General features: G+C 43.4%; 2 non-coding genes across 2 annotated transcripts; both read right to left on the reverse strand.

Annotated features, from left to right (window-relative positions):
• Positions 1 to 633: 633 nt before the first annotated feature.
• LOC123719291 lies at positions 634 to 790 on the reverse strand. Its single transcript, XR_006755355.1, has one exon. It is a non-coding gene; the product is annotated as a 5.8S ribosomal RNA (ribosomal RNA).
• Positions 791 to 1,142: 352 nt separating this feature from the next.
• Positions 1,143 to 3,048, reverse strand: LOC123719295. Its single transcript, XR_006755358.1, has one exon. It is a non-coding gene; the product is annotated as a small subunit ribosomal RNA (ribosomal RNA).
• Between the last annotated feature and the right edge of the window lie 4,452 nt (positions 3,049 to 7,500).

Genomic DNA, 7,500 nt, shown 5'->3' on the forward strand with positions numbered 1-7,500 from the left:
CGAAATCAATCAATCGCACACCACCAAGCGGTTCTTCTGTTGTTGTTCGTTAACGACGGCATCGTTCCGTCCGTTTTAAGAACACACGTCACAATAATTTCGTACACACTACAATTGCACAAACACCGCACGCACACACTGGGCGCAACCGCTAGAGCAGCGGGCGCGCGCGTTTCGCTTCCTCTCGCGAGAGTAAGAGAAACTGAGCCGAACGCGACAACTTTCAACGACAGCGTCGAGACACGTCGACGCGCGCACCGGCGCCGACCGTCGCGCGATCGCCATGCGGGACCGGGACGATGCGAGCAAACACGCGCGACGCGTAAACGCGAACGTCGTTGTCGTCGTTGTCGTTGTCGTTGCGTAAAGACTCGACGCGCACCCGTGCCGCGGGAGACACGGTGCGGCGGGGAGAATTTATTTGTGCGACAAAAGTATCGTATAGACGTGGCTTAACACGGCCAATACGGATGACGAGTCGTAATCGAACATATATTCGAACGGATCGTTCGGCCGCTCGGCGGCCTAGCGAAACCGTCAATTGCACGCGCGACAGAGATGCGGCGCTACGACCGGAGTCGCAGCGATCGCCGCTCGTCACGCGAACAGTGTGGCTTTTTGTTTTTATGCAGCCGGCCCTCAGACAGGAGTGGTCCTGGATATTTCTCCACGGACCGCAATGTGCGTTCGAAATGTCGATGTTCAAATGTGTCCTGCAGTTCACACTATGACGCGCAGTTAACTGCGTTCTTCATCGACCCGCGAGCCAAGTGATCCACCGTTCAGGGTAATCGTTTTGTTTTTGTGTGTGTTTTTGTATGAGAAAATATAAAAGGTGCGAAAAAATTAAACAAAAAAATTTGAAAATAATACTTATCATTAACGTGTACGACAAATGAAAAGAAAGAAAATCTCTTTTATTTGCGTGGTTGTACACAAAAATTATAAAATATTATTTCAAAGTATCAATAGGCGATAGCGAACGCTAATCAAAGCGTGTCGCAACGCACACGTCGCGAATCGACGAGAGAGAGTCAACCGTCTCGGATTCGATTTTGATTCGTATCATTCACGTGTTTTTGTATTTTTTTCTTTTTTTGCGAGTCTTTGACAACAACAAAACAAAAAGAAAAAACCAACGTTAATGATCCTTCCGCAGGTTCCCCTACGGAAACCTTGTTACGACTTTTACTTCCTCTAAATGATCAAGTTTGGTCAACTTCCCAGCAACGCCGACGGCCGTGAGGCCACCGCGTGTCGGTCCGAAGACCTCACTAAATCATTCAATCGGTAGTAGCGACGGGCGGTGTGTACAAAGGGCAGGGACGTAATCAACGCGAGCTTATGACTCGCGCTTACTAGGAATTCCTCGTTTATGGGGGATAATTGCAAACCCCAATCCCCAGCACGAAGGAGTTTCAACGGGTTGCCCGGGCCTCTAGGCCAGGGAGAACATGTTGATTCCTTCAGTGTAGCGCGCGTGCGGCCCAGGACATCTAAGGGCATCACAGACCTGTTATTGCTCAATCTCGTGCGGCTCGAAGCCGCCGGTCCCTCTAAGAAGAATTTTAATACGTCGCCAGTGAGTTGCGCTCCCCGAGAGTCGCGCACACCTTGAATGACGACGCCTATTTAGCAGGCTAGAGTCTCGTTCGTTACCGGAATTAACCAGACAAATCGCTCCACCAACTAAGAACGGCCATGCACCACCACCCACCGAATCAAGAAAGAGCTGTTAATCTGTCAATCCTTCCGGTGTCCGGGCCTGGTGAGATTTCCCGTGTTGAGTCAAATTAAGCCGCAGGCTCCACTCCTGGTGGTGCCCTTCCGTCAATTCCTTTAAGTTTCAGCTTTGCAACCATACTCCCCCCGGAGTCCAAAATCTTTGGTTTCCCGGAAGCTGCCCGCCGAGCCATTGTAGTAACGTCGGCGGATCGCTAGATGACATATTTACGGTTAGAACTAGGGCGGTATCTAATCGCCTTCGAACCTCTAACTTTCGTTCTTGATTGATGAAAACACCTTTGGCAAATGCTTTCGCTGATGTTCGTCTTGCGACGATCCAAGAATTTCACCTCTAACGTCGCAATACGAATGCCCCCAGTTATCCCTATTAATCATTACCTCGGAGTTCTGAAAACCAACAAAATAGAACCGAGATCATATTCTATTATTCCATGCACGAAATATTCAAGCGGCATTTTGAGCCCGCTTTGAGCACTCTAATTTGTTCAAAGTAAAATTGTCGGCCCACCTCGACACTCACCGAAGAGCACCGCGATAGGATTTTGATATTGAACCGGCGTTTTACCGCCGGCTCACCGACGATATGCTCCGCAGACGTGTCAGTATCACCGCGGATGCGGTGCACCGACAGCGCGGCGCACAAATGCAACTACGAGCTTTTTAACCGCAACAATTTTAGTATACGCTATTGGAGCTGGAATTACCGCGGCTGCTGGCACCAGACTTGCCCTCCAATTGTTCCTCGTTAAAATATTTAAAGTGTACTCATTCCGATTACGAGGCCTCGTAAGAGTCCCGTATCGTTATTTTTCGTCACTACCTCCCCGTGCCGGGAGTGGGTAATTTGCGCGCCTGCTGCCTTCCTTGGATGTGGTAGCCGTTTCTCAGGCTCCCTCTCCGGAATCGAACCCTGATTCCCCGTTACCCGTGACAACCATGGTAGTCGCAGAAACTACCATCGAAAGTTGATAAGGCAGACATTTGAAAGATGCGTCGCCGGTACTGGACCGTGCGATCGGCAAAAGTTATCCAGATTCATCAAAATTAACGACTTCGGACGCATGGCCCTCCGCCGATTGGTTTTGATCTAATAAAAGCACTCATCCCATCACTGGTCAGAGTTCTGATTGCATGTATTAGCTCTAGAATTACCACAGTTATCCAAGTAACTGAGTAAGATCTAAGGAACCAAAACTGATATATTGAGCCATTCGCGGTATCGCCTTAATACGGCTTGCACTGAGACATGCATGGCTTAATCTTTGAGACAAGCATATAACTACTGGCAGGATCAACCAGGGAGCTGCTTACGCAAACGACACGCCTACACCGCGGTCACGCGGCTTCGGCGAGCCGCTGGCTCGGCGGCGTCGAGGGGCGCGCGCTTGCGCGCGCGCCTTCTCGACACGCGTGAACGTAACGCGTCGAATTTGCACGCGACGCGACGTTCGCGCTTCATATCGATAGACTAACTTTGACCGGTCTACGAGCGGCCGTCCCGTCACGATCTCGCAACGAGGTGATGTACAACGATGCTCGACCACTGTGAGGGACATAAAACTGCAACGAACACGACCCCGCGGGCGGGAATCGATGTTGTGACAATTTGAAAATTGAACATTCATCTAAACGCAACTTCTCAATTTTTATTCAATACGTTATTGTAAACATATTAAAACTCGGCTGGCAATTACATGCGCACACACACGCATGATTCGCACTAGATACGATCAACGCCCGGAGCTTGAGGGATAAATTCCAACACGACGCTGCGCACACCGTTTCGACGATGGGCGCGTGTGCGTCCTCTTTTATACATTCTTTCCATATACGGTCGCCGTGGCGACCGCGCACGTGTCGAACACGCTAGGCGCCCTGCGTTGAGGTGTGCCTAGAAGCGTATTCTTTTAACATCACAGATAACACCGGGGGAGACGGTCCCAAATCTTGGTCGATTGGTAACATCACCATACGGTCTGCGAACGCGGTGCTATAATATAATTTTATATTATATTATATAAAATATGAGGAGGAGTAGTATGTATATTCTTTGTTATTTTGTGTTGACACAAGAGAGATATATAAAATGTACTATACACCACACACACAGAGAGAGAGAGAGCTGGGAAAGATCTCGGCGGTCTCGCATTCGAAATACGAATTTGATATAATTTCCTCCGAAAATCCATACCCATATCTATATCATCCATGCGCGAATATATGTATATAATATTCTCACACTTCGCACAAACACAAAAACAAAAACAAGAACACATTCTCTCTCGTCCGTCGTTCGTGTCTATTATATAGACGAACGACGCGCGGCAACGAGAACGAGTCGACGCTGTGCGCACGACTGTTTCGCTCCACATCTATACCGAGAGCAATAGTCCGCGTCGGCATTGGAGCGGACGTCGAATGTTTCTCGTAGAGCGAGCGAGAGAGAGACGATTTTTCATTTTATTATGTATGTGTATTGGCGTGCAGTAGTAGCACGTAGTAGTACTAGTAGTAGTAGTAAAAAAATATTATTATTTATTTTATTGACTGATATGATTTTGTTTGTTTTCTTTTTTTTGCATAGACATTTGTATTGATAGATATGTTTCTCGTTGAAGCTCGCAGCACACGCTCAGAGAAATGGCAATGTGGGTTTATTTGAAGAAAAAAAAAACAATTAATTTATTAATAATATGTATGTATGTATGTATGTATGTATGTATAATAATGAATTATAATAATTATTCCGATGCAACGTCAGAGGAAAATGTTTCTCGTACAGGTGCGGCGCGCGACGGCCGGCCGCTCGACAGTTTCGCGCCGAATGTTTCTCGTTGAAGCTCGCAGCACACGCTCAGAGAAATGGCAATGTGGGTTTATTTGAAGAAAAGAAAAAACAAAAAAAACAATTATATTTATTAATAATATGTATGTATGTATGTATGTATGTATGTATGTATGTATAATAATGAATTATAATAATTATTCCGATGCAACGTCAGAGGAAAATGTTTCTCGTACAGGTGCGGCGCGCGACGGCCGGCCGCTCGACAGTTTCGCGCCGAATGTTTCTCGTTGAAGCTCGCAGCACACGCTCAGAAAAAGGGCAATGTGGGTTTATTTGAAAAAAAAAAAAAAAAAAAAAAAAACAATTAATTTATTAATAATATGTATGTATGTATGTATGTATGTATGTATAATAATGAATTATAATAATTATTCCGATGCAACGTCAGAGGAAAATGTTTCTCGTACAGGTGCGGCGCGCGACGGCCGGCCGCTCGACAGTTTCGCGCCGAATGTTTCTCGTTGAAGCTCGCAGCACACGCTCAGAGAAATGGCAATGTGGGTTTATTTGAAGAAAAGAAAAAACAAAAAAAACAATTATATTTATTAATAATATGTATGTATGTATGTATGTATGTATGTATGTATAATAATGAATTATAATAATTATTCCGATGCAACGTCAGAGGAAAATGTTTCTCGTACAGGTGCGGCGCGCGACGGCCGGCCGCTCGACAGTTTCGCGCCGAATGTTTCTCGTTGAAGCTCGCAGCACACGCTCAGAGAAATGGCAATGTGGGTTTATTTGAAGAAAAAAAAAAAAAAAAAAAAAACAATTAATTTATTAATAATATGTATGTATGTATGTATGTATGTATGTATAATAATGAATTATAATAATTATTCCGATGCAACGTCAGAGGAAAATGTTTCTCGTACAGGTGCGGCGCGCGACGGCCGGCCGCTCGACAGTTTCGCGCCGAATGTTTCTCGTTGAAGCTCGCAGCACACGCTCAGAGAAATGGCAATGTGGGTTTATTTGAAGAAAAAAAAAAAAAAAAAAAACAAATATATTTATTAATAATATGTATGTATGTATGTATGTATGTATGTATGTATGTATAATAATGAATTATAATAATTATTCCGATGCAACGTCAGAGGAAAATGTTTCTCGTACAGGTGCGGCGCGCGACGGCCGGCCGCTCGACAGTTTCGCGCCGAATGTTTCTCGTTGAAGCTCGCAGCACACGCTCAGAGAAATGGCAATGTGGGTTTATTTGAAGAAAAAAAAAAAAAAAAAAAAAACAATTAATTTATTAATAATATGTATGTATGTATGTATGTATGTATGTATAATAATGAATTATAATAATTATTCCGATGCAACGTCAGAGGAAAATGTTTCTCGTACAGGTGCGGCGCGCGACGGCCGGCCGCTCGACAGTTTCGCGCCGAATGTTTCTCGTTGAAGCTCGCAGCACACGCTCAGAGAAATGGCAATGTGGGTTTATTTGAAGAAAAGAAAAAACAAAAAAAACAATTATATTTATTAATAATATGTATGTATGTATGTATGTATGTATGTATGTATAATAATGAATTATAATAATTATTCCGATGCAACGTCAGAGGAAAATGTTTCTCGTACAGGTGCGGCGCGCGACGGCCGGCCGCTCGACAGTTTCGCGCCGAATGTTTCTCGTTGAAGCTCGCAGCACACGCTCAGAGAAATGGCAATGTGGGTTTATTTGAAGAAAAAAAAAAAAAAAAAAAAACAATTAATTTATTAATAATATGTATGTATGTATGTATGTATGTATGTATAATAATGAATTATAATAATTATTCCGATGCAACGTCAGAGGAAAATGTTTCTCGTACAGGTGCGGCGCGCGACGGCCGGCCGCTCGACAGTTTCGCGCCGAATGTTTCTCGTTGAAGCTCGCAGCACACGCTCAGAGAAATGGCAATGTGGGTTTATTTGAAGAAAAAAAAAACAATTAATTTATTAATAATATGTATGTATGTATGTATGTATGTATGTATGTATGTATGTATGTATAATAATGAATTATAATAATTATTCCGATACAATGTCAGAGGAAAATGTTTCTCGTACAAGATCGCCACGCGACGCGACAAGATGCCGTTCAACGGCACGATATCTACAACTCTGTCGATAGATATGTAGATAGTATCTACTCTGTCAAGTATATGTGTGTAACGTGTGGTGGTGTGTGGTGTGGGGTTTTGTTAGCGATAGCGATACGTTTCTAGTTAAAATTGAATATTTAAAAATAAAAACTCTTCTGGTAAGAAAAACTATTTATGGTTTATTATGGTGTGTCTAGTGCAACAACATCAACATTGTCATAATCATAATAATATAATTATTATTAGGGCTATAGGTTAACCTTCCAAATAGGGACCGTCGATTTAAATGTCGATATTTTTAATTATTCTAGATAGTACTCACTAAAAGAAACTTAAGTGCTTGCTTACTTACTTACTTAGTTGATTGAGTTTTTTTTTTTTTTTTTGAAACTTTTTCATACAAATTGATATATAAGACATATATGGCCGTTACCGACCGCCGACCAAAATCTATTTCATAAAACCGACATAAAATTGATGTCAAACGTCAATCACTTTGAGTTGACTAAGTGTAAGGGTTCAGATTATTTTGAAAGTATCGATCATTTGCGATGCATACGAGAAAAAGATCATTCATTTCATTGTTTGTAAGTTGTAAATTTTGTGTATTATATTGTAATTCTTGAGTGAGAATTGAGTGTTTACTTACTTACTTACTTACTTACTTATTGAATATCCAAAAAGTACCCAAAACCGAATCAGAGCGCCCCACTATTCACGCGGTCTTGTCTGCCCTACCCCTAGAGTGTATATAAAAGCTCGGAGGCGCGCAGGGAGAGCAGCCCTCACCCGCCGTACCCAAAGCGCGGG

The sequence above is a fragment of the Pieris brassicae genome, unplaced genomic scaffold (genome assembly GCF_905147105.1).
Source record: "Pieris brassicae unplaced genomic scaffold, ilPieBrab1.1, whole genome shotgun sequence".
Classification (NCBI taxonomy): Eukaryota; Metazoa; Arthropoda; class Insecta; order Lepidoptera; family Pieridae; genus Pieris; species Pieris brassicae.